General features: G+C 50.9%; 24 non-coding genes across 24 annotated transcripts; all 24 read left to right on the top strand.

Moving 5' to 3' along the window:
* Positions 1-155: 155 nt before the first annotated feature.
* LOC121400207 lies at positions 156-296 on the top strand. The gene has a single exon (XR_005965618.1). It is a non-coding gene; the product is annotated as a U4 spliceosomal RNA (small nuclear RNA).
* Positions 297-930: 634 nt separating this feature from the next.
* LOC121400189 lies at positions 931-1,071 on the top strand. The gene has a single exon (XR_005965602.1). It is a non-coding gene; the product is annotated as a U4 spliceosomal RNA (small nuclear RNA).
* Positions 1,072-1,698: 627 nt separating this feature from the next.
* LOC121400218 lies at positions 1,699-1,840 on the top strand. Its single transcript, XR_005965628.1, has one exon. It is a non-coding gene; the product is annotated as a U4 spliceosomal RNA (small nuclear RNA).
* A 628-nt stretch (positions 1,841-2,468) lies between these two features.
* Positions 2,469-2,610, top strand: LOC121400209. The gene has a single exon (XR_005965620.1). It is a non-coding gene; the product is annotated as a U4 spliceosomal RNA (small nuclear RNA).
* Positions 2,611-3,211: 601 nt separating this feature from the next.
* On the top strand, positions 3,212-3,359 carry LOC121400215. The gene has a single exon (XR_005965625.1). It is a non-coding gene; the product is annotated as a U4 spliceosomal RNA (small nuclear RNA).
* A 6,004-nt stretch (positions 3,360-9,363) lies between these two features.
* LOC121400188 lies at positions 9,364-9,504 on the top strand. The gene has a single exon (XR_005965601.1). It is a non-coding gene; the product is annotated as a U4 spliceosomal RNA (small nuclear RNA).
* A 623-nt stretch (positions 9,505-10,127) lies between these two features.
* LOC121400187 lies at positions 10,128-10,268 on the top strand. Its single transcript, XR_005965600.1, has one exon. It is a non-coding gene; the product is annotated as a U4 spliceosomal RNA (small nuclear RNA).
* Positions 10,269-10,891: 623 nt separating this feature from the next.
* Positions 10,892-11,032, top strand: LOC121400186. Its single transcript, XR_005965599.1, has one exon. It is a non-coding gene; the product is annotated as a U4 spliceosomal RNA (small nuclear RNA).
* Positions 11,033-11,661: 629 nt separating this feature from the next.
* LOC121400185 lies at positions 11,662-11,802 on the top strand. The gene has a single exon (XR_005965598.1). It is a non-coding gene; the product is annotated as a U4 spliceosomal RNA (small nuclear RNA).
* Positions 11,803-12,428: 626 nt separating this feature from the next.
* Positions 12,429-12,569, top strand: LOC121400184. Its single transcript, XR_005965597.1, has one exon. It is a non-coding gene; the product is annotated as a U4 spliceosomal RNA (small nuclear RNA).
* Positions 12,570-13,192: 623 nt separating this feature from the next.
* LOC121400165 lies at positions 13,193-13,333 on the top strand. Its single transcript, XR_005965580.1, has one exon. It is a non-coding gene; the product is annotated as a U4 spliceosomal RNA (small nuclear RNA).
* A 628-nt stretch (positions 13,334-13,961) lies between these two features.
* Positions 13,962-14,102, top strand: LOC121400183. Its single transcript, XR_005965596.1, has one exon. It is a non-coding gene; the product is annotated as a U4 spliceosomal RNA (small nuclear RNA).
* A 626-nt stretch (positions 14,103-14,728) lies between these two features.
* On the top strand, positions 14,729-14,869 carry LOC121400182. The gene has a single exon (XR_005965595.1). It is a non-coding gene; the product is annotated as a U4 spliceosomal RNA (small nuclear RNA).
* A 629-nt stretch (positions 14,870-15,498) lies between these two features.
* On the top strand, positions 15,499-15,639 carry LOC121400180. The gene has a single exon (XR_005965594.1). It is a non-coding gene; the product is annotated as a U4 spliceosomal RNA (small nuclear RNA).
* Positions 15,640-16,267: 628 nt separating this feature from the next.
* LOC121400179 lies at positions 16,268-16,408 on the top strand. Its single transcript, XR_005965593.1, has one exon. It is a non-coding gene; the product is annotated as a U4 spliceosomal RNA (small nuclear RNA).
* Positions 16,409-17,031: 623 nt separating this feature from the next.
* LOC121400208 lies at positions 17,032-17,172 on the top strand. Its single transcript, XR_005965619.1, has one exon. It is a non-coding gene; the product is annotated as a U4 spliceosomal RNA (small nuclear RNA).
* Positions 17,173-17,779: 607 nt separating this feature from the next.
* Positions 17,780-17,920, top strand: LOC121400178. The gene has a single exon (XR_005965592.1). It is a non-coding gene; the product is annotated as a U4 spliceosomal RNA (small nuclear RNA).
* A 626-nt stretch (positions 17,921-18,546) lies between these two features.
* LOC121400177 lies at positions 18,547-18,687 on the top strand. The gene has a single exon (XR_005965591.1). It is a non-coding gene; the product is annotated as a U4 spliceosomal RNA (small nuclear RNA).
* Positions 18,688-19,316: 629 nt separating this feature from the next.
* On the top strand, positions 19,317-19,457 carry LOC121400176. The gene has a single exon (XR_005965590.1). It is a non-coding gene; the product is annotated as a U4 spliceosomal RNA (small nuclear RNA).
* Positions 19,458-20,081: 624 nt separating this feature from the next.
* LOC121400175 lies at positions 20,082-20,222 on the top strand. Its single transcript, XR_005965589.1, has one exon. It is a non-coding gene; the product is annotated as a U4 spliceosomal RNA (small nuclear RNA).
* Positions 20,223-20,851: 629 nt separating this feature from the next.
* LOC121400174 lies at positions 20,852-20,992 on the top strand. Its single transcript, XR_005965588.1, has one exon. It is a non-coding gene; the product is annotated as a U4 spliceosomal RNA (small nuclear RNA).
* Positions 20,993-21,618: 626 nt separating this feature from the next.
* On the top strand, positions 21,619-21,759 carry LOC121400173. The gene has a single exon (XR_005965587.1). It is a non-coding gene; the product is annotated as a U4 spliceosomal RNA (small nuclear RNA).
* Positions 21,760-22,366: 607 nt separating this feature from the next.
* Positions 22,367-22,507, top strand: LOC121400172. Its single transcript, XR_005965586.1, has one exon. It is a non-coding gene; the product is annotated as a U4 spliceosomal RNA (small nuclear RNA).
* Positions 22,508-23,133: 626 nt separating this feature from the next.
* LOC121400171 lies at positions 23,134-23,274 on the top strand. Its single transcript, XR_005965585.1, has one exon. It is a non-coding gene; the product is annotated as a U4 spliceosomal RNA (small nuclear RNA).
* Positions 23,275-23,577: the final 303 nt, after the last annotated feature.

The following is a 23,577-nucleotide window of genomic DNA, read 5'->3' as shown; positions in this document are numbered from 1 at the left end:
AATAGAGAGAGATATTCCGACGTCAAGGGATGTCTTTGAGGGAGCTCATTAGCATGTGGATTCCCACAATCCACTGCGCCGGCTAAACTAGCATAGCCACATTTGGGAGAAGTCCATCCCACCAGGGGCCCCTTATCCTAGCCAGGGGCCCAACCAGCTTTGCGCAGTGGCAGTATCATAGCCAATGAGGTGCAACCGAGGCGTGATTATTGCTAATTGAAAACTTTTCCCAATACCCCGCCGTGATGACTTGAAATATAGGTCAGCATTGGCAATTTTTGACAGTCTCCAGGAGACTGATGTGCTCGTTAAAAGGCAGATCTTGGCTCGCTTACCTCCCTCTGTGCTGCGCTTGACGGTCAGGCCGTGCAATTCCACCCCATGCTGAGAAGGCAGCAACGCTGCATTCTCGCCGGCAATCCAAACGTTCCCGGAATTCCCGCCCCATGCCGCTCGGCTGACAAGGCGGAGGCGGCTGCTGCTGCGTTCTGCCCGGAAATCCAAACTTCCCAGCGGCCATTCTGGATGCTCAGCCGTGTCCAGAAAGATGTTCATATACGCTGCTTGTCTGTCAGGCGTGGTGATTTTCCATGCCTTTTTCTGTTAGGACAAGCATTGAAGCCTCGTTGTCCCTTGAAATTCCTGGCCACTCTGGAGCCATCTTCAAATCCAATCTTATCTAAAGGGCCAGCCTGTTCCTGGCAAGGTGGGTTTCCCTTCCCGGCTTGCTTTCAAATGCGCCAAAGCTCAGACTAGTGTTTTCCCAGCCTGGAAAAGGTGCTCTTGGTTAACGCGACGTCAAGGGATGTCTTTGAGGGAGCTCAATTAGCATGTGGATTCCCACAATCCACTGCGCCGGCTAACTAGCATAGCCACATTTGGAGAAGTCCATCCCACCAGGGGCCCCTTATCCTAGCCAGGGGCCCAACCAGCTTTGCGCAGTGGCAGTATCATAGCCAATGAGGTGCAACCGAGGCGTGATTATTGCTAATTGAAAACTTTTCCCAATACCCCGCCGTGATGACTTGAAATATAGTCAGCATTGGCAATTTTTGACAGTCTCCCAGGAGACTGATGTGGCTCGGTTAAAAGGCAGATCTTGGCTCGCTTACCTCCTCTGTGCTGCGCTTGACGGTCAGGCCGTGCAATTCCACCCATGCTGAGAAGGCGGCAATCGGCTGGCATTCTCGCCGGCAATCCAAACGTTCCCGGAATTCGCCCCATGCCGCTCGGCTGACAAGGCGGAGGCGGCTGCTGCTGGCGTTCTGCCCGGAAATCCAAACTTCCCAGCGGCCATCTGATGCTCAGCCGTGTCCAGAAAGATGTTCATACGCTGCTTGTCTGTCAGGCGTGGTGATTTTCCATGCCTTTTTCTGTTAGGACAAGCATTGAAGCCTTCGTGTCCCTTGAAATTCCTGGCCACTCTGGCCATCTTCAAATCCAATCTTATCTAAAGGGCCAGCCTGTTCCTGGCAAGGTGGGTTTCCCTTCCGGCTTGCTTTCAAATGCGCCAAAGCTCAGACTAGTGTTTCCCAGCTGGAAAAGGTGCTTTGGTTAACGGCGACGTCAAGGATGTCTTTGAGGGAGCTCATTAGCATGTGGATTCCCCACAATCCACTGCGCCGGCTAAACTAGCATAGCCACATTTGGGAGAAGTCCATCCCACCAGGGGCCCCTTATCCTAGCCAGGGGCCCAACAGCTTTGCGCAGTGGCAGTATCATAGCAAATGAGTGCAACCGAGGCGTGATTATTGCTAATTGAAAACTTTTCCAATACCCGCCGCGCGTGATGACTTGAAATATAGTCAGCATTGGCAATTTTTGACAGTCTCCCAGGAGACTGATGTGCTTCGCTGTTAAAAGGAAGATCTTGGCTCGCTTAACCTCCCTCTGTGCTGCTTGACGGTCAGGCCGTGCAATTCCACCCATGCTGAGAAGGCGGCAAGCGGCTGCATTCTCGCCGGCAATCCAAACGTTCCCGGAATTCCGCCCCCATGCGGCTCGGCTGACAAGGCGGCGGCTGCTGCTGCGTTCTGCCCGGAAATCCAAACTTCCCAGCGGCCATCTGAATGCTCAGCCGTGTCCAGAAAGATGTTCATACGCTGCTTGTCTGTCAGGCGTGGTGATTTTCCATGCCTTTTCTGTTAGGACAAGCATTGAAGCCTTCGTGTTCCCTTGAAATTCCTGGCCACTCTGGGCCATCTTCAAAATCCAATCTTATCTAAAGGGCCAGCCTGTTCCTGCAAGGTGGGTTTCCCTTCCCCGGCTTGCTTTCAAATGCCGCCAAGCTCAGACTAGTGTTTCCCAGCTGGAAAAGGTGCTTTGGTTAACTGCGACGTCAAGGGATGTCTTTGAGGGAGCTCATTAAGCATGTGGATTCCCACAATCCAGCTGCGCCGGCTAAACTAGCATATGCACATTGGGAGAAGTCATCCCCAGGGGCCCCTTATCCTAGCCAGGGCCCAACCAGCTTTGCGCAGTGGGCAGTATCATAGCCAATGAGGTGCAACCGAGGCGTGATTATTGCTAATTGAAAACTTTTCCCAATACCCCGCCGTGATGACTTGAAATATAGTCAGCATTGGCAATTTTTGACAGTCTCCCAGGAGACTGATGTGCTCGCTTACCTCCCTCTGTGCTGTGCTTGACGGTCAGGCCGTGCAATTCCACCCCATGCTGAGAAGGCGGCAAGCGGCTGCATTCTCGACGGCAATCCAAACGTTCCCGGAATTCCGCCCCATGCCGCTCGGCTGACAAGGCGGCTGCTGCTGCGTTCTGCCCGGAAATCCAAACTTCCAGCGGCCATCTGATGCTCAGCCGTATCCAGAAAGATGTTATACGCTGCTTGTCTGTCAGGCGTGGTGATTTTCCATGCCTTTTTCTGTTAGGACAAGCATTGAAGTCCTTCGTGTCCCTGAAATTCCTGGCCACTCTGGGCCATCTTCAAATCCAATCTTATCTAAAGGGCCAGCCTGTTCCTGGCAAGGTGGGTTTTCCCTTCCCGGCTTGCTTTCAAATGCGCCAAAGCTCAGACTAAGTGTTTCCCAGCTTGGAAAAGGTGCTTTGGTTAACGCGACGTCAAGGGATGTCTTTGAGGGAGCTCATTAGCATGTGGATTCCCACAATCCACTGCGCCGGCTAAGCTAGCATAGCCACATTTGGGAGAAGTCCATCCCACCAGGGGCCCCTTATCCTAGCCAGGGGCCCAACCAGCTTTGCGCAGTGGCAGTATCATAGCCAATGAGGTGCAACCGAGGCGTGATTATTGCTAATTGAAAACTTTTCCCAATACCCCGCCGTGATGACTTGAAATATAGTCAGCATTGGCAATTTCCCTAGACGTACTCCATGTCAGTACGTTACGGGATAGCCCCTCCTCCCTGCTCCAATTAGAAGGAACCTCCCCAAGCCTTTAAAAGGCCAACCACACCCACCTACCGGCGTCTTTTTTTTCCTTCTCTTATGCTCTTGGCTTTGTTCTCTGAACAAAGGCCTCAATCATTAGAAGCAAATTTTTGTTTTTCTCTTTTTATGCCTAGGAAAGCATTAGGCCTGCCCGGAAGGCGTCCTAGGGACAGGGGTTTTGGTCCATGGGACCTTTTTTCCCCCCAGCACACTACCTCAGACCTGGAGTCTTCTGAACTTCAGCTTTTGAATCAGGTAAGGCACTGAGGTGCAATGTTTGCTACTCCTTGTCTGCCTGTATTTCAGTTGCCTTCCTGTATTGCTATCAAGAGCATTGGGTGGCAGGTGCTTGTCCCCCCATTCGTGTGCCCTCCCGACCTGCCCAGAGGGCCTCCGGCGGCAGTGGTGTATGTGGCCCCTACACCCCATTTTTACGAATGGGCGAGGGAGGTGGCAGTTAATTTAGGCTAATTAGTTAGGGGCCTGAACCTTACTGCCCCCTGTTACCTTTGTTTTATTTTTGTTTTAATGGGGGCAGGTCATGGCCAACTGCCTCCCTCAACAGACTTTCCTAAGGTGGAGGTAGTTAAAATAATAATAAAAAATAAAAAATATAAAAAAGTTTCGCTATAGGCTTCATATTATAGCAAACTTGGGCCTGTGCAGGAAGCACCAACACTAATTATCCAATTCGCCTCAGTATAACCTACGCAGTTGCTTTGGGTTCCCTGCCTATGCAGACACCAGCTGAGTATAATCAGGTCCAGCTAAAGCAAGTGGAGATGGCCCCGCCCACTCTCTAACTCAGCAAGCTAGGAAGCTGCAGCCTCAGGTAAGTCCTGCTGTTGTCAGTAAACTTTTGAGGCCTGTTTTCCTGTTAACAATAGAGTGTCCTGGAATTTGTGACATTAAAGGGTCTGCTTCCAGCCTTGCATAATGAGCAGCAGGTAAGGAGTGTGTCCATATGCTGTTCTGCAGTGTATTAAAGTCTAACTAACTGCTTGCATGCTATATAATCATATGCTTATCTGCACTGTGCCTGGTTATGATTGTTTCCTGCCTGAAAGCACAAGCCATTTACAAATAGGACACCAGTAGCCCTATTGAATATGGATCACTGGGCTGGGGGGGCTGCTAGGCTCTGATATATACTTGCTATAAACATCAGATAATCCATAATATGTATTGCGCTATTTTTGTTCTGCATTCTATATTTTGGCTATTGCTCACATAGAACAGGTAGCCATAATAGAGGTCGAGCAAAGGTCTGGCTGAATGCTAGGGCCCGATATAAGCTTGCTCTATGCAGCAGCTAATCTAAACTATGGACCTCATGTTTCCGTGATTGTACCTGTGCTCCTATTTTGTTCTACAGCTTAAGCTCTGGCTATTGCTCACAGGTAAAACGTGGCCCTACAGGATGTAGAGCACAGGTCTGGCTGGCTGCTAGGCCCTGAGACATGCTTGCTCGAAGCAGCAGCTAATCTAACTATGTATTTCATATTGCTGTGATTGTACCTGTGCTACTGTTTTGTTATACAGCTTATGCTCTGGCTATTGCTCACAAAGAACACGTAGCCCTGCGAGACGTAGAGCACAGATCTGTCTTGCTGCTAGGTCCTGATACATGCTTGCTATAAGCAGCAGCTAACCTAACTATGTACTACAGTTTTCTGCAGTTTACGATTTGGCTATTTCTCTCATGGAACAAGTAGCCCTAATGGATGTAGAGCACAGGCCTTTTGAGTTGCTAGGCCCTGAGATATGCTTGCCCTAAGCAGCAGCTAATATAAACTATGTATTTCATGTTACTGTGATTGAATCTGTGCTTATATTTTCTTCTGCAGTATATACCCTGGCTATGGCTCACCTGGAATAGGTAGCCCTAAGGTATGTAAAGCACAGGCCTGGGAACGGCTAGGACCAGATTTAAGATTGCCCTAAGCAGTAGCTAATATTTTATGTATTACATGTTGCTGTGATCATATCTGTATGCTCCTATTCTCTGCAGTATGATATGCTCTAATTATTGCTCACCTTGAACCAGTAGCTCTAATAGATGTAGATCACTGGACTGGGTGGCTATGAAGGTCTGATATAGGTGTGCTCTGACTGCAGCTAACCTAAACTATGCATTACATGGGGTTGTAATTGTTTCTGGGGTACATTCAGGTTTAATCCAGATGAGTACTGATAGGAATACCTACATATGAATGTCTTTTCATTCCATGGCATTGCTCCTGGGATAAGATATGGCTTAATAAATTAAACACTAGGCAATATTTTTTCCCGATGGCAGGTAAGCTTAACTTTGTCCTGATAAACACTACAGGAGTTCTGAAGCCTGTCTGTCATAAGGATTGCTGGGTTAACAATAACCACAGGTATGTACTACTTTTGGGACCATTGAATGTAAATTTTTCCAGATTCAGCAGCCTTGTATCACCGATCACTGCCTGAACGAATGGAGGACCAGATAATTGCTTTGCCCAGTCAATTGTGCAGTTTATTACTACCCACGCAGCTCGAGCTCTGGGGTCGGGTACTGTGCTCTACCAGGAGCTTAGGACTCTGACCGAGGTACATATTATTATCACATATTTTAATATATGCTTGCACCATGGCCCACATCCTGCAGGGGGATTCTACTGCCTTCAGAACAAATGCTCAATTAATGGATAAACTCCATAATACAACTGGTCTACCAAGCAACATATATGCTTGCATCTATAAGAGGGCCATAGGCAGGTGCATATATTTTAATACTAAGGCATGTATATGAGTGTGTATATATGTTTACACAGATATCTATATATGATTTGTGTCCTTGAAGATTCCTGGAACAATCAGTACTTGAACTCTTCATCCATAAATTTCACTATAGCAGCCAGGACATCTGGCTAGTTTCTAGGGGTGCAACCTGTGGAAATTCCATATTCATAGGTTTAAGGAAGAACAAGGTATACAGTTCTATATGCTTGGCTGAAGGATCCCCAGATGTATTTCTACCGTTTTCTAGGGTGACTCCTTGGTGCCTCCTACAAATTAGAGAGGGGAGCCACTACCCAGTGTTATTCCTATACTATTTCTACTGATATTCTTAATGTCAGGATAGATGGGACATTTTATCTGCCAATACAGGGTGTCTATAGAGACAGGGTACACATACATATCAGACCACTGAGAATTTGCATAAGGTATATATTTCAAACCAAGGGTTTTCAGGCTATAGGAGTCCTCAAAGTGTCTTGTTAGTCCATAGAGATGACCTCTGTTCAAGTCTGGCCCAGGATAGGGATATTCTGCTTATACTACCTTATACTATCATCAAAACGGCTTTGTGACTTAAGGCTCTGTGTCCAGAGGGCACTTATTTTGGGCCCATTTATTTTATTTATTTATTTATTTTCTTCAATTTCTCAATCCCCTAGTTAGTGGTTTTTTAGAATACAGGGCCGGCTGTTCTTCCACACCAGATAGGTAACGGATTGGACAGCAGATGGAGGCATCCTAGGAGCGTTAATTATTTTCCCTCTCTGTCTGTGCCCTCTTGGCACACCAGCAGTTTTGGATCTTTCCTCCTCACAGTTACATACTGCAATTGCTACTTGTCCTATTGCTTCGGCCGAAAATGTAATTGGCTCTTCTGAGCAGGATCATAGTCTTCCCTTAAGTGGGACGGTTGCAGTCATTACAGTAGAGAGTAATCTCTTACCACTTCCAGTCATTAATTTCATTGAGAATGAATTAAGGATATTTTATGTATCTGTCCTACAGGTTTGTCTAGCTTCAAATGGGAGGCTTGGAAGTATTTTTTTGTCTGTTTTGACCATGTCTGTCACATTATTCCCTATGCTAGGGGGATTACATTTACACCTGCTGAAAATTGTGTCTGAAACATTCGCACAGAGCTCAATGTCCAGGTAACTTTCAGATACAACACTCCTATTATCCTGGTTTGTTCTCGGATTCACATTCCTGTGCCACTCCTGATACATATGACCCAGCATGACTCTAGTAGATCAGAGGCCCTTCTGACACTTACTGGAACATCCATAGGGTCCCTCCAGTTCCAAGGTCAGCCTCAACGATTAAATATGTAGTATAGTTGATTCCACATATAAGTGGGTCCCTTATGGGTAGAGAGAACACAGGTTTGTGGGTGACTATAAACATTTATCCAGGGCATATAATCTGCCTCCATAAATCTTGGAATTAGTCCTTTAGTTGCACTGTGGTTATTGGGATCTGTAACCTTAGGGGTATTCAGTTATACCTCTCAGAGTACTAGGTTGGGTCAACCAACAGGGGCTCTTTCTTAGGTACTGTAGTTGCTCAACGCTTTACAGTTAATTGAGTCTGCCTCATCACAGGACCTTACACAGGGTAAGGAATTCTAATTCCAATTATTTTCTCAGGTGCCCTTGTCTCCGATCTTTAGGATCTGCTTTCTGTTAGAACAGTCCTGACTAACATGCATTCTGATATGAAGATATTTATGGTACTGGCCTTGGGTACCTCAGGGTACATTGGATATCCTACATTTATGGATATATCCTAAGCAGATCATTTCTATATTGTGTCTGTTTTGGGTTCTTACTCCTACCAAGTGTTTCTTACAGGTACCTTGCAATTTGCACTGAAATTAGGCATACATGTGATGAATGCTTTTTGGTGAGTAGGAGAGTAAGTATTTCAGCTTGCTGAATTCGCCTTTTACAGGACTGTCTTCCTCTCTCTCTCTTCTGAAGGGTGAAGTGGTGGTTAGTGAGCTAACTTGTTCCTCACTCTCAGTGGGCTAACATCTCTCTCTCGCGCTCTCTCTCTTTCTCTATAGCATATGCTATACTATAGCTCTATTCTTAGCCTGGTGAACTTATTCTGGGGTTTTCAGCTGGACTCTCTATATTAGGGTAAGGAGTTTGCATGATGGTGGACTATCTAGTCAGAGATACTCCTTTCCTTATTACAGTTTCTTCTTAAAGCATATTCCCTCCCATGGGATAACGTTAACTTGCTATGTCCCGTAACGTACTGACATGGAGTACGTCTAGGGAAAAAGGAAGATTATTTCATACTTACCGAGATCTTCCTTTCCTAGACGTACTCCATGTCAGTACACCCGCCCCTTCTTTTCCGGTAATTTAAGAGCTTGTTACAAAGACGCCGGTAGGTGGGTGTGGTTGGCCTTTTAAAGGCTTGGGGAGGTTCCTTCTAATTGGAGCAGGGAGGAGGGGCTATCCCGTAACGTACTGACATGGAGTACGTCTAGGAAAGGAAGATCTCGGTAAGTATGAAATAATCTTCCTTTTTTTGACAGTCTCCCAGGAGACTGATGTGCTCGGTTAAAAGGCAGATCTTGGCTCGCTTACCTCCCTCTGTGCTGCGCTTGACGGTCAGGCCGTGCAATTCCACCCCATGCTGAGAAGGCAGCAAGCGGCTGCATTCTCGCCGGCAATCCAAACGTTCCCGGAATTCCGCCCCATGCCGCTCGGCTGACAAGGCGGCGGCTGCTGCTGCGTTCTGCCCGGAAATCCAAACTTCCCAGCGGCCATCTGATGCTTAGCCGTGTCCAGAAAGATGTTCATACGCTGCTTGTCTGTCAGGCGTGGTGATTTTCCATGCCTTTTTCTGTTAGGACAAGCATTGAAGCCTTCGTGTCCCTTGAAATTCCTGGCCACTCTGGGCCATCTTCAAATCCAATCTTATCTAAAGGGCCAGCCTGTTCCTGGCAAGGTGGGTTTCCCTTCCCGGCTTGCTTTCAAATGCGCCAAAGCTCAGACTAGTGTTTCCCAGCTGGAAAAGGTGCTTTGGTTAACGCGACGTCAAGGGATGTCTTTGAGGGAGCTCATTAGCATGTGGATTCCCACAATCCACTGCGCCGGCTAAGCTAGCATAGCCACATTTGGGAGAAGTCCATCCCACCAGGGGCCCCTTATCCTAGCCAGGGGCCCAACCAGCTTTGCGCAGTGGCAGTATCATAGCCAATGAGGTGCAACCGAGGCGTGATTATTGCTAATTGAAAACTTTTCCCAATACCCCGCCGTGATGACTTGAAATATAGTCAGCATTGGCAATTTTTGACAGTCTCCCAGGAGACTGATGTGCTCGGTTAAAAGGCAGATCTTGGCTCGCTTACCTCCCTCTGTGCTGCGCTTGACGGTCAGGCCGTGCAATTCCACCCCATGCTGAGAAGGCGGCAAGCGGCTGCATTCTCGCCGGCAATCCAAACGTTCCCGGAATTCCGCCCCATGCCGCTCGGCTGACAAGGCGGCTGCTGCTGCGTTCTGCCCGGAAATCCAAACTTCCCAGCGGCCATCTGATGCTCAGCCGTATCCAGAAAGATGTTCATACGCTGCTTGTCTGTCAGGCGTGGTGATTTTCCATGCCTTTTTCTGTTAGGACAAGCATTGAAGCCTTCGTGTCCCTTGAAATTCCTGGCCACTCTGGGCCATCTTCAAATCCAATCTTATCTAAAGGGCCAGCCTGTTCCTGGCAAGGTGGGTTTCCCTTCCCGGCTTGCTTTAAAATGCGCCAAAGCTCAGACTAGTGTTTCCCAGCTGGAAAAGGTGCTTTGGTTAACGCGACGTCAAGGGATGTCTTTGAGGGAGCTCATTAGCATGTGGATTCCCACAATCCACTGCGCCGGCTAAGCTAGCATAGCCACATTTGGGAGAAGTCCATCCCACCAGGGGCCCCTTATCCTAGCCAGGGGCCCAACCAGCTTTGCGCAGTGGCAGTATCATAGCCAATGAGGTGCAACCGAGGCGTGATTATTGCTAATTGAAAACTTTTCCCAATACCCCGCCGTGATGACTTGAAATATAGTCAGCATTGGCAATTTTTGACAGTCTCCCAGGAGACTGATGTGCTCGGTTAAAAGGCAGATCTTGGCTCGCTTACCTCCCTCTGTGCTGTGCTTGACGGTCAGGCCGTGCAATTCCACCCCATGCTGAGAAGGCGGCAAGCGGCTGCATTCTCGACGGCAATCCAAACGTTCCCGGAATTCCGCCCCATGCCGCTCGGCTGACAAGGCGGCTGCTGCTGCGTTCTGCCCGGAAATCCAAACTTCCCAGCGGCCATCTGATGCTCAGCCGTATCCAGAAAGATGTTCATACGCTGCTTGTCTGTCAGGCGTGGTGATTTTCCATGCCTTTTTCTGTTAGGACAAGCATTGAAGCCTTCGTGTCCCTTGAAATTCCTGGCCACTCTGGGCCATCTTCAAATCCAATCTTATCTAAAGGGCCAGCCTGTTCCTGGCAAGGTGGGTTTCCCTTCCCGGCTTGCTTTAAAATGCGCCAAAGCTCAGACTAGTGTTTCCCAGCTGGAAAAGGTGCTTTGGTTAACGCGACGTCAAGGGATGTCTTTGAGGGAGCTCATTAGCATGTGGATTCCCACAATCCACTGCGCCGGCTAAGCTAGCATAGCCACATTTGGGAGAAGTCCATCCCACCAGGGGCCCCTTATCCTAGCCAGGGGCCCAACCAGCTTTGCGCAGTGGCAGTATCATAGCCAATGAGGTGCAACCGAGGCGTGATTATTGCTAATTGAAAACTTTTCCCAATACCCCGCCGTGATGACTTGAAATATAGTCAGCATTGGCAATTTTTGACAGTCTCCCAGGAGACTGATGTGCTTGGTTAAAAGGCAGATCTTGGCTCGCTTACCTTCCTCTGTGCTGCGCTTGACGGTCAGGCCGTGCAATTCCACCCCATGCTGAGAAGGCGGCAATCGGCTGCATTCTCGCCGGCAATCCAAACGTTCCCGGAATTCCGCCCCATGCCGCTCGGCTGACAAGGCGGAGGCGGCTGCTGCTGCGTTCTGCCCGGAAATCCAAACTTCCCAGCGGCCATCTGATGCTCAGCCGTGTCCAGAAAGATGTTCATACGCTGCTTGTCTGTCAGGCGTGGTGATTTTCCATGCCTTTTTCTGTTAGGACAAGCATTGAAGCCTTCGTGTCCCTTGAAATTCCTGGCCACTCTGGGCCATCTTCAAATCCAATCTTATCTAAAGGGCCAGCCTGTTCCTGGCAAGGTGGGTTTCCCTTCCCGGTTTGCTTTCAAATGCGCCAAAGCTCAGACTAGTGTTTCCCAGCTGGAAAAGGTGCTTTGGTTAACGCGACGTCAAGGGATGTCTTTGAGGGAGCTCATTAGCATGTGGATTCCCACAATCCACTGCGCCGGCTAAGCTAGCATAGCCACATTTGGGAGAAGTCCATCCCACCAGGGGCCCCTTATCCTAGCCAGGGGCCCAACCAGCTTTGCGCAGTGGCAGTATCATAGCCAATGAGGTGCAACCGAGGCGTGATTATTGCTAATTGAAAACTTTTCCCAATACCCCGCCGTGATGACTTGAAATATAGTCAGCATTGGCAATTTTTGACAGTCTCCCAGGAGACTGATGTGCTCGGTTAAAAGGCATATCTTGGCTCGCTTACCTCCCTCTGTGCTGCGCTTGACGGTCAGGCCGTGCAATTCCACCCCATGCTGAGAAGGCAGCAAGCGGCTGCATTCTCGCCGGCAATCCAAACGTTCCCGGAATTCCGCCCCATGCCGCTCGGCTGACAAGGCGGCGGCTGCTGCTGCGTTCTGCCCGGAAATCCAAACTTCCCAGCGGCCATCTGATGCTTAGCCGTGTCCAGAAAGATGTTCATACGCTGCTTGTCTGTCAGGCGTGGTGATTTTCCATGCCTTTTTCTGTTAGGACAAGCATTGAAGCCTTCGTGTCCCTTGAAATTCCTGGCCACTCTGGGCCATCTTCAAATCCAATCTTATCTAAAGGGCCAGCCTTTTCCTGGCAAGGTGGGTTTCCCTTCCCGGCTTGTTTTCAAATGCGCCAAAGCTCAGACTAGTGTTTCCCAGCTGGAAAAGGTGCTTTGGTTAACGCGACGTCAAGGGATGTCTTTGAGGGAGCTCATTAGCATGTGGATTCCCACAATCCACTGCGCCGGCTAAACTAGCATAGCCACATTTGGGAGAAGTCCATCCCACCAGGGGCCCCTTATCCTAGCCAGGGGCCCAACCAGCTTTGCGCAGTGGCAGTATCATAGCCAATGAGGTGCAACCGAGGCGTGATTATTGCTAATTGAAAACTTTTCCCAATACCCCGCCGTGATGACTTGAAATATAGTCAGCATTGGCAATTTTTGACAGTCTCCCAGGAGACTGATGTGCTCGGTTAAAAGGCAGATCTTGGCTCGCTTACCTCCCTCTGTGCTGTGCTTGACGGTCAGGCCGTGCAATTCCACCCCATGCTGAGAAGGCGGCAAGCGGCTGCATTCTCGCCGGCAATCCAAACGTTCCCGGAATTCCGCCCCATGCCGCTCGGCTGACAAGGCGGCTGCTGCTGCGTTCTGCCCGGAAATCCAAACTTCCCAGCGGCCATCTGATGCTCAGCCGTATCCAGAAAGATGTTCATACGCTGCTTGTCTGTCAGGCGTGGTGATTTTCCATGCCTTTTTCTGTTAGGACAAGCATTGAAGCCTTCGTGTCCCTTGAAATTCCTGGCCACTCTGGGCCATCTTCAAATCCAATCTTATCTAAAGGGCCAGCCTGTTCCTGGCAAGGTGGGTTTCCCTTCCCGGCTTGCTTTAAAATGCGCCAAAGCTCAGACTAGTGTTTCCCAGCTGGAAAAGGTGCTTTGGTTAACGCGACGTCAAGGGATGTCTTTGAGGGAGCTCATTAGCATGTGGATTCCCACAATCCACTGCGCCGGCTAAGCTAGCATAGCCACATTTGGGAGAAGTCCATCCCACCAGGGGCCCCTTATCCTAGCCAGGGGCCCAACCAGCTTTGTGCAGTGGCAGTATCATAGCCAATGAGGTGCAACCGAGGCGTGATTATTGCTAATTGAAAACTTTTCCCAATACCCCGCCGTGATGACTTGAAATATAGTCAGCATTGGCAATTTTTGACAGTCTCCCAGGAGACTGATGTGCTTGGTTAAAAGGCAGATCTTGGCTCGCTTACCTCCCTCTGTGCTGCGCTTGACGGTCAGGCCGTGCAATTCCACCCCATGCTGAGAAGGCGGCAATCGGCTGCATTCTCGCCGGCAATCCAAACGTTCCCGGAATTCCGCCCCATGCTGCTCGGCTGACAAGGCGGAGGCGGCTGCTGCTGCGTTCTGCCTGGAAATCCAAACTTCCCAGCGGCCATCTGATGCTCAGCCGTGTCCAGAAAGATGTTCATACGCTGCTTGTCTGTCAGGCGTGGTGATTTTCCATGCCTTTTTCTGTTAGGACAAGCATTGAAGCCTTCGTGTCCCTTGAAATTCCTGGCCACTCTGGGCCATCTTCAAATCCAATCTTATCTAAAGGGCCAGCCTGTTCCTGGCAAGGTGGGTTTCCCTTCCCGGCTTGCTTTCAAATGCGCCAAAGCTCAGACTAGTGTTTCCCAGCTGGAAAAGGTGCTTTGGTTAACGCGACGTCAAGGGATGTCTTTGAGGGAGCTCATTAGCAGTGGATTCCCACAATCCACTGCGCCGGCTAAGCTAGCATAGCCACATTTGGGAGAAGTCCATCCCACCAGGGGCCCCTTATCCTAGCCAGGGGCCCAACCAGCTTTGCGCAGTGGCAGTATCATAGCCAATGAGGTGCAACCGAGGCGTGATTATTGCTAATTGAAAACTTTTCCCAATACCCCGCCGTGATGACTTGAAATATAGTCAGCATTGGCAATTTTTGACAGTCTCCCAGGAGACTGATGTGCTCGGTTAAAAGGCAGATCTTGGCTCGCTTACCTCCCTCTGTGCTGCGCTTGACGGTCAGGCCGTGCAATTCCACCCCATGCTGAGAAGGCAGCAAGCGGCTGCATTCTCGCCGGCAATCCAAACGTTCCCGGAATTCCGCCCCATGCCGCTCGGCTGACAAGGCGGCGGCTGCTGCTGCGTTCTGCCCGGAAATCCAAACTTCCCAGCGGCCATCTGATGCTTAGCCGTGTCCAGAAAGATGTTCATACGCTGCTTGTCTGTCAGGCGTGGTGATTTTCCATGCCTTTTTCTGTTAGGACAAGCATTGAAGCCTTCGTGTCCCTTGAAATTCCTGGCCACTCTGGGCCATCTTCAAATCCAATCTTATCTAAAGGGCCAGCCTGTTCCTGGCAAGGTGGGTTTCCCTTCCCGGCTTGCTTTCAAATGCGCCAAAGCTCAGACTAGTGTTTCCCAGCTGGAAAAGGTGCTTTGGTTAACGCGACGTCAAGGGATGTCTTTGAGGGAGCTCATTAGCATGTGGATTCCCACAATCCACTGCGCCGGCTAAACTAGCATAGCCACATTTGGGAGAAGTCCATCCCACCAGGGGCCCCTTATCCTAGCCAGGGGCCCAGCCAGCTTTGCGCAGTGGCAGTATCATAGCCAATGAGGTGCAACCGAGGCGTGATTATTGCTAATTGAAAACTTTTCCCAATACCCCGCCGTGATGACTTGAAATATAGTCAGCATTGGCAATTTTTGACAGTCTCCCAGGAGACTGATGTGCTCGGTTAAAAGGCAGATCTTGGCTCGCTTACCTCCCTCTGTGCTGCGCTTGACAGTCAGGCCGTGCAATTCCACCCCATGCTGAGAAGGCGGCAATCGGCTGCATTCTCGCCGGCAATCCAAACGTTCCCGGAATTCTGCCCCATGCCGCTCGGCTGACAAGGCGGAGGCGGCTGCTGCTGCGTTCTGCCCGGAAATCCAAACTTCCCAGCGGCCATCTGATGCTCAGCCGTATCCAGAAAGATGTTCATACGCTGCTTGTCTGTCAGGCGTGGTGATTTTCCATGCCTTTTTCTGTTAGGACAAGCATTGAAGCCTTCGTGTCCCTTGAAATTCCTGGCCACTCTGGGCCATCTTCAAATCCAATCTTATCTAAAGGGCCAGCCTGTTCCTGGCAAGGTGGGTTTCCCTTCCCGGCTTGCTTTAAAATGCGCCAAAGCTCAGACTAGTGTTTCCCAGCTGGAAAAGGTGCTTTGGTTAACGCGACGTCAAGGGATGTCTTTGAGGGAGCTCATTAGCATGTGGATTCCCACAATCCACTGCGCCGGCTAAGCTAGCATAGCCACATTTGGGAGAAGTCCATCCCACCAGGGGCCCCTTATCCTAGCCAGGGACCCAGCCAGCTTTGCGCAGTGGCAGTATCATAGCCAATGAGGTGCAACCGAGGCGTGATTATTGCTAATTGAAAACTTTTCCCAATACCCCGCCGTGATGACTTGAAATATAGTCAGCATTGGCAATTTTTGACAGTCTCCCAGGAGACTGATGTGCTTGGTTAAAAGGCAGATCTTGGCTCGCTTACCTCCCTCTGTGCTGCGCTTGACGGTCAGGCCGTGCAATTCCACCCCATACTGAGAAGGCGGCAATCGGCTGCATTCTCGCCGGCAATCCAAACGTTCCCGGAATTCCGCCCCATGCTGCTCGGCTGACAAGGCGGAGGCGGCTGCTGCTGCGTTCTGCCTGGAAATCCAAACTTCCCAGCGGCCATCTGATGCTCAGCCGTGTCCAGAAAGATGTTCATACGCTGCTTGTCTGTCAGGCGTGGTGATTTTCCATGCCTTTTTCTGTTAGGACAAGCATTGAAGCCTTCGTGTCCCTTGAAATTCCTGGCCACTCTGGGCCATCTTCAAATCCAATCTTATCTAAAGTGCCAGCCTGTTCCTGGCAAGGTGGGTTTCCCTTCCCGGCTTGCTTTCAAATGCGCCAAAGCTCAGACTAGTGTTTCCCAGCTGGAAAAGGTGCTTTGGTTAACGCGACGTCAAGGGATGTCTTTGAGGGAGCTCATTAGCAGTGGATTCCCACAATCCACTGCGCCGGCTAAGCTAGCATAGCCACATTTGGGAGAAGTCCATCCCACCAGGGGCCCCTTATCCTAGCCAGGGGCCCAACCAGCTTTGCGCAGTGGCAGTATCATAGCCAATGAGGTGCAACCGAGGCGTGATTATTGCTAATTGAAAACTTTTCCCAATACCCCGCCGTGATGACTTGAAATATAGTCAGCATTGGCAATTTTTGACAGTCTCCCAGGAGACTGATGTGCTCGGTTAAAAGGCAGATCTTGGCTCGCTTACCTCCCTCTGTGCTGCGCTTGACGGTCAGGCCGTGCAATTCCACCCCATGCTGAGAAGGCAGCAAGCGGCTGCATTCTCGCCGGCAATCCAAACGTTCCCGGAATTCCGCCCCATGCCGCTCGGCTGACAAGGCGGCTGCTGCTGCGTTCTGCCCGGAAATCCAAACTTCCCAGCGGCCATCTGATGCTTAGCCGTGTCCAGAAAGATGTTCATACGCTGCTTGTCTGTCAGGCGTGGTGATTTTCCATGCCTTTTTCTGTTAGGACAAGCATTGAAGCCTTCGTGTCCCTTGAAATTCCTGGCCACTCTGGGCCATCTTCAAATCCAATCTTATCTAAAGGGCCAGCCTGTTCCTGGCAAGGTGGGTTTCCCTTCCCGGCTTGCTTTCAAATGCGCCAAAGCTCAGACTAGTGTTTCCCAGCTGGAAAAGGTGCTTTGGTTAACGCGACGTCAAGGGATGTCTTTGAGGGAGCTCATTAGCATGTGGATTCCCACAATCCACTGCGCCGGCTAAGCTAGCATAGCCACATTTGGGAGAAGTCCATCCCACCAGGGGCCCCTTATCCTAGCCAGGGGCCCAATCAGCTTTGCGCAGTGGCAGTATCATAGCCAATGAGATGCAACCGAGGCGTGATTATTGCTAATTGAAAACTTTTCCCAATACCCCGCCGTGATGACTTGAAATATAGTCAGCATTGGCAATTTTTGACAGTCTCCGAGGAGACTGATGTGCTTGGTTAAAAGGCAGATCTTGGCTCGCTTACCTCCCTCTGTGCTGCGCTTGACGGTCAGGCCGTGCAATTCCACCCCATGCTGAGAAGGCGGCAATCCAAACGTTCCCGGAATTCCGCCCCATGCCGCTCGGCTGACAAGGCGGAGGCGGCTGCTGCTGCGTTCTGCCCGGAAATCCAAACTTCCCAGCGGCCATCTGATGCTCAGCCGTGTCCAGAAAGATGTTCATACGCTGCTTGTCTGTCAGGCGGGGTGATTTTCCATGCCTTTTTCTGTTAGGACAAGCATTGAAGCCTTCGTGTCCCTTGAAATTCCTGGCCACTCTGGGCCATCTTCAAATCCAATCTTATCTAAAGGGCCAGCCTGTTCCTGGCAAGGTGGGTTTCCCTTCCCGGCTTGCTTTCAAATGCGCCAAAGCTCAGACTAGTGTTTCCCAGCTGGAAAAGGTGCTTTGGTTAACGCGACGTCAAGGGATGTCTTTGAGGGAGCTCATTAGCATGTGGATTCCCACAATCCACTGCGCCGGCTAAGCTAGCATAGCCACATTTGGGAGAAGTCCATCCCACCAGGGGCCCCTTATCCTAGCCAGGGGCCCAACCAGCTTTGCGCAGTGGCAGTATCATAGCCAATGAGGTGCAACCGAGGCGTGATTATTGCTAATTGAAAACTTTTCCCAATACCCCGCCGTGATGACTTGAAATATAGTCAGCATTGGCAATTTTTGACAGTCTCCCAGGAGACTGATGTGCTCGGTTAAAAGGCAGATCTTGGCTCGCTTACCTCCCTCTGTGCTGCGCTTGACGGTCAGGCCGTGCAATTCCACCCCATGCTGAGAAGGCAGCAAGCGGCTGCATTCTCGCCGGCAATCCAAACGTTCCCGGAATTCCGCCCCATGCCGCTCGGCTGACAAGGCGGCGGCTGCTGCTGCGTTCTGCCCGGAAATCCAAACTTCCCAGCGGCCATCTGATGCTCAGCCGTGTCCAGAAAGATGTTCATACGCTGCTTGTCTGTCAGGCGTGGTGATTTTCCATGCCTTTTTCTGTTAGGACAAGCATTGAAGCCTTCGTGTCCCTTGAAATTCCTGGCCACTCTGGGCCATCTTCAAATCCAATCTTATCTAAAGGGCCAGCCTGTTCCTGGCAAGGTGGGTTTCCCTTCCCGGCTTGCTTTCAAATGCGCCAAAGCTCAGACTAGTGTTTCCCAGCTGGAAAAGGTGCTTTGGTTAACGCAACGTCAAGGGATGTCTTTGAGGGAGCTCATTAGCATGTGGATTCCCACAATCCACTGCGCCGGCTAAGCTAGCATAGCCACATTTGGGAGAAGTCCATCCCACCAGGGGCCCCTTATCCTAGCCAGGGGCCCAACCAGCTTTGCGCAGTGGCAGTATCATAGCCAATGAGGTGCAACCGAGGCGTGATTATTGCTAATTGAAAACTTTTCCCAATACCCCGCCGTGATGACTTGAAATATAGTCAGCATTGGCAATTTTTGACAGTCTCCCAGGAGACTGATGTGCTCGGTTAAAAGGCAGATCTTGGCTCGCTTACCTCCCTCTGTGCTGCGCTTGACGGTCAGGCCGTGCAATTCCACCCCATGCTGAGAAGGCGGCAATCGGCTGCATTCTCGCCGGCAATCCAAACGTTCCCGGAATTCCGCCCCATGCCGCTCGGCTGACAAGGCGGAGGCGGCTGCTGCTGCGTTCTGCCCGGAAATCCAAACTTCCCAGCGGCCATCTGATGCTCAGCCGTGTCCAGAAAGATGTTCATACGCTGCTTGTCTGTCAGGCGTGGTGATTTTCCATGCCTTTTTCTGTTAGGACAAGCATTGAAGCCTTCGTGTCCCTTGAAATTCCTGGCCACTCTGGGCCATCTTCAAATCCAATCTTATCTAAAGGGCCAGCCTGTTCCTGGCAAGGTGGGTTTCCCTTCCCGGCTTGCTTTCAAATGCGCCAAAGCTCAGACTAGTGTTTCCCAGCTGGAAAAGGTGCTTTGGTTAACGCGACGTCAAGGGATGTCTTTGAGGGAGCTCATTAGCATGTGGATTCCCACAATCCACTGCGCCGGCTAAACTAGCATAGCCACATTTGGGAGAAGTCCATCCCACCAGGGGCCCCTTATCCTAGCCAGGGGCCCAACCAGCTTTGCGCAGTGGCAGTATCATAGCCAATGAGGTGCAACCGAGGCGTGATTATTGCTAATTGAAAACTTTTCCCAATACCCCGCCGTGATGACTTGAAATATAGTCAGCATTGGCAATTTTTGACAGTCTCCCAGGAGACTGATGTGCTCGGTTAAAAGGCAGATCTTGGCTCGCTTACCTCCCTCTGTGCTGTGCTTGACGGTCAGGCCGTGCAATTCCACCCCATGCTGAGAAGGCGGCAAGCGGCTGCATTCTCGCCGGCAATCCAAACGTTCCCGGAATTCCGCCCCATGCCGCTCGGCTGACAAGGCGGGCTGCTGCTGCGTTCTGCCCGGAAATCCAAACTTCCCAGCGGCCATCTGATGCTCAGCCGTATCCAGAAAGATGTTCATACGCTGCTTGTCTGTCAGGCGTGGTGATTTTCCATGCCTTTTTCTGTTAGGACAAGCATTGAAGCCTTCGTGTCCCTTGAAATTCCTGGCCACTCTGGGCCATCTTCAAATCCAATCTTATCTAAAGGGCCAGCCTGTTCCTGGCAAGGTGGGTTTCCCTTCCCGGCTTGCTTTCAAATGCGCCAAAGCTCAGACTAGTGTTTCCCAGCTGGAAAAGGTGCTTTGGTTAACGCGACGTCAAGGGATGTCTTTGAGGGAGCTCATTAGCATGTGGATTCCCACAATCCACTGCGCCGGCTAAGCTAGCATAGCCACATTTGGGAGAAGTCCATCCCACCAGGGGCCCCTTATCCTAGCCAGGGGCCCAACCAGCTTTGCGCAGTGGCAGTATCATAGCCAATGAGGTGCAACCGAGGCGTGATTATTGCTAATTGAAAACTTTTCCCAATACCCCGCCGTGATGACTTGAAATATAGTCAGCATTGGCAATTTTTGACAGTCTCCCAGGAGACTGATGTGCTTGGTTAAAAGGCAGATCTTGGCTCGCTTACCTCCCTCTGTGCTGCGCTTGACAGTCAGGCCGTGCAATTCCACCCCATGCTGAGAAGGCGGCAATCGGCTGCATTCTCGCCGGCAATCCAAACGTTCCCGGAATTCCGCCCCATGCTGCTCGGCTGTCAAGGCGGAGGCGGCTGCTGCTGCGTTCTGCCTGGAAATCCAAACTTCCCAGCGGCCATCTGATGCTCAGCCGTGTCCAGAAAGATGTTCATACGCTGCTTGTCTGTCAGGCGTGGTGATTTTCCATGCCTTTTTCTGTTAGGACAAGCATTGGAGCCTTCGTGTCCCTTGAAATTCCTGGCCATTCTGGGCCATCTTCAAATCCAATCTTATCTAAAGGGCCAGCCTGTTCCTGGCAAGGTGGGTTTCCCTTCCCGGCTTGCTTTCAAATGCGCCAAAGCTCAGACTAGTGTTTCCCAGCTGGAAAAGGTGCTTTGGTTAACGCGACGTCAAGGGATGTCTTTGAGGGAGCTCATTAGCATGTGGATTCCCACAATCCACTGCGCCGGCTAAGCTAGCATAGCCACATTTGGGAGAAGTCCATCCCACCAGGGGCCCCTTATCCTAGCCAGGGGCCCAACCAGCTTTGCGCAGTGGCAGTATCATAGCCAATGAGGTGCAACCGAGGCGTGATTATTGCTAATTGAAAACTTTTCCCAATACCCCGCCGTGATGACTTGAAATATAGTCAGCATTGGCAATTTTTGACAGTCTCCCAGGAGACTGATGTGCTCGGTTAAAAGGCAGATCTTGGCTCGCTTACCTCCCTCTGTGCTGCGCTTGACGGTCAGGCCGTGCAATTCCACCCCATGCTGAGAAGGCAGCAAGCGGCTGCATTCTCGCCGGCAATCCAAACGTTCCCGGAATTCCGCCCCATGCCGCTCGGCTGACAAGGCGGCGGCTGCTGCTGCGTTCTGCCCGGAAATCCAAACTTCCCAGCGGCCATCTGATGCTCAGCCGTGTCCAGAAAGATGTTCATACGCTGCTTGTCTGTCAGGCGTGGTGATTTTCCATGCCTTTTTCTGTTAGGACAAGCATTGAAGCCTTCGTGTCCCTTGAAATTCCTGGCCACTCTGGGCCATCTTCAAATCCAATCTTATCTAAAGGGCCAGCCTGTTCCTGGCAAGGTGGGTTTCCCTTCCCGGCTTGCTTTCAAATGCGCCAAAGCTCAGACTAGTGTTTCCCAGCTGGAAAAGGTGCTTTGGTTAACGCGACGTCAAGGGATGTCTTTGAGGGAGCTCATTAGCATGTGGATTCCCACAATCCACTGCGCCGGCTAAGCTAGCATAGCCACATTTGGGAGAAGTCCATCCCACCAGGGGCCCCTTATCCTAGCCAGGGGCCCAACCAGCTTTGCGCAGTGGCAGTATCATAGCCAATGAGGTGCAACCGAGGCGTGATTATTGCTAATTGAAAACTTTTCCCAATACCCCGCCGTGATGACTTGAAATATAGTCAGCATTGGCAATTTTTGACAGTCTCCCAGGAGACTGATGTGCTCGGTTAAAAGGCAGATCTTGGCTCGCTTACCTCCCTCTGTGCTGCGCTTGACGGTCAGGCCGTGCAATTCCACCCCATGCTGAGAAGGCGGCAATCCAAACGTTCCCGGAATTCCGCCCCATGCCGCTCGGCTGACAAGGCGGAGGCGGCTGCTGCTGCGTTCTGCCCGGAAATCCAAACTTCCCAGCGGCCATCTGATGCTCAGCCGTGTCCAGAAAGATGTTCATACGCTGCTTGTCTGTCAGGCGTGGTGATTTTCCATGCCTTTTTCTGTTAGGACAAGCATTGAAGCCTTCGTGTCCCTTGAAATTCCTGGCCACTCTGGGCCATCTTCAAATCCAATCTTATCTAAAGGGCCAGCCTGTTCCTGGCAAGGTGGGTTTCCCTTCCCGGCTTGCTTTCAAATGTGCCAAAGCTCAGACTAGTGTTTCCCAGCTGGAAAAGGTGCTTTGGTTAACGCGACGTCAAGGGATGTCTTTGAGGGAGCTCATTAGCATGTGGATTCCCACAATCCACTGCGCCGGCTAAGCTAGCATAGCCACATTTGGGAGAAGTCCATCCCACCAGGGGCCCCTTATCCTAGCCAGGGGCCCAACCAGCTTTGCGCAGTGGCAGTATCATAGCCAATGAGGTGCAACCGAGGCGTGATTATTGCTAATTGAAAACTTTTCCCAATACCCCGCCGTGATGACTTGAAATATAGTCAGCATTGGCAATTTTTGACAGTCTCCCAGGAGACTGATGTGCTCAGTTAAAAGGCAGATCTTGGCTCGCTTACCTCCCTCTGTGCTGCGCTTGACGGTCAGGCCGTGCAATTCCACCCCATGCTGAGAAGGCAGCAAGCGGCTGCATTCTCGCCGGCAATCCAAACGTTCCCGGAATTCCGCCCCATGCCGCTCGGCTGACAAGGCGGCGGCTGCTGCTGCGTTCTGCCCGGAAATCCAAACTTCCCAGCGGCCATCTGATGCTTAGCCGTGTCCAGAAAGATGTTCATACGCTGCTTGTCTGTCAGGCGTGGTGATTTTCCATGCCTTTTTCTGTTAGGACAAGCATTGAAGCCTTCGTGTCCCTTGAAATTCCTGGCCACTCTGGGCCATCTTCAAATCCAATCTTATCTAAAGGGCCAGCCTGTTCCTGGCAAGGTGGGTTTCCCTTCCCGGCTTGCTTTCAAATGCGCCAAAGCTCAGACTAGTGTTTCCCAGCTGGAAAAGGTGCTTTGGTTAACGCAACGTCAAGGGATGTCTTTGAGGGAGCTCATTAGCATGTGGATTCCCACAATCCACTGCGCCAGCTAAGCTAGCATAGCCACATTTGGGAGAAGTCCATCCCACCAGGGGCCCCTTATCCTAGCCAGGGGCCCAACCAGCTTTGCGCAGTGGCAGTATCATAGCCAATGAGGTGCAACCGAGGCGTGATTATTGCTAATTGAAAACTTTTCCCAATACCCCGCCGTGATGACTTGAAATATAGTCAGCATTGGCAATTTTTGACAGTCTCCCAGGAGACTGATGTGCTCGGTTAAAAGGCAGATCTTGGCTCGCTTACCTCCCTCTGTGCTGCGCTTGACGGTCAGGCCGTGCAATTCCACCCCATGCTGAGAAGGCGGCAATCGGCTGCATTCTCGCCGGCAATCCAAACGTTCCCGGAATTCCGCCCCATGCCGCTCGGCTGACAAGGCGGAGGCGGCTGCTGCTGCGTTCTGCCCGGAAATCCAAACTTCCCAGCGGCCATCTGATGCTCAGCCGTGTCCAGAAAGATGTTCATACGCTGCTTGTCTGTCAGGCGTGGTGATTTTCCATGCCTTTTTC

This window comes from Xenopus laevis, chromosome 2L (assembly GCF_017654675.1).
Source record: "Xenopus laevis strain J_2021 chromosome 2L, Xenopus_laevis_v10.1, whole genome shotgun sequence".
In the NCBI taxonomy this organism is placed as follows: Eukaryota; Metazoa; Chordata; class Amphibia; order Anura; family Pipidae; genus Xenopus; species Xenopus laevis.
This window is presented reverse-complemented; position numbering and strand designations above follow the sequence as displayed.